The sequence below is a fragment of the Crocuta crocuta genome, unplaced genomic scaffold, assembly GCF_008692635.1.
Source record: "Crocuta crocuta isolate KB4526 unplaced genomic scaffold, BGI_CrCroc_1.0 scaffold241, whole genome shotgun sequence".
In the NCBI taxonomy this organism is placed as follows: Eukaryota; Metazoa; Chordata; class Mammalia; order Carnivora; family Hyaenidae; genus Crocuta; species Crocuta crocuta.
Window position 1 is genome coordinate 3334685 of NW_027527807.1, and position 898 is coordinate 3335582.

The 898-nt window shown below is 40.2% G+C and overlaps 1 protein-coding gene across 1 annotated transcript in view; it reads right to left on the bottom strand.

Annotated features, from left to right (window-relative positions):
- Window positions 1–898, bottom strand: part of FHL1 (four and a half LIM domains 1) — a 37025-nt gene that overhangs the window by 30949 nt on the left and 5178 nt on the right. The gene's annotated exons all lie outside the window — the stretch shown is intronic.

Genomic DNA, 898 nt, shown 5'->3' on the forward strand with positions numbered 1-898 from the left:
TCAATATGGGGCTCGAACTCACGACCCCAAGATCAAGAGTCGGATGCTCTACTGACTGAACCAGCCAGGCGCTCTCAACCCTTTTAATGCACGCCCTTAAATTAAAATGGGTATCACCCAACACCACATACCTGAAAATTATAAGCTAGTATTTTGGGAGAAAGGATAGCTCTTAAGTTGGTAGCCTCAGTTTCACTTAGGCCTGAGGTTGAAAACTTGCTTGCCTGTAAGAGCCAAGCAGGTCTTTAAAAAAATGAGGAAAACATTCAGATAATGGCCACGTTCAACATTCAGATAAAGGACCCCTGTCCCTGGACCAAGGAGGTAAGAGAGTGGTAGGGACTCTGGCAAATTTCAGAGTTCGTGCTCCAGCTGAAGACACGGCAGCTATCTGGCTATTCAGCCTTGTATTGCCCAAAAGGAATGCAGACTCGGTGTTGCCAGATCTTCTGATATTTCAAGAGAAGCTGAAAATCTGGATTTTTTTTTTTTAAACATGTGAAATCTCTCAAATTTTAAATGCTGGCAACTCACTTAAAATTTTAAAAGAACACCCCTGTGTGCCAGATTCAGCCCACCAGTTTGAGACCTTGGCTCTGGACTGATAGTTTCCAAATTCTTTAAGCTTGTGTAAGCCATCTGTGCTCATTTTCACGCTTGCTTGCTGGTTTACCAAGAAGAGAGGTCACGTCGATATAAATGGTACAAACCAAATCACTATGGCTACTATATTTTAAATTTATGTTCTGTGAATATTAAAAACTGCCAAATCAATAATTAAAGTGACCATATGTTAGTGATACAAATATTTCTTCAATGTGAAACACATGTTTAATTCTTAATTAACAACATTGCTGCTCCTACAGAAACAAATATACAGAGCACCCAGCTCGTGTAT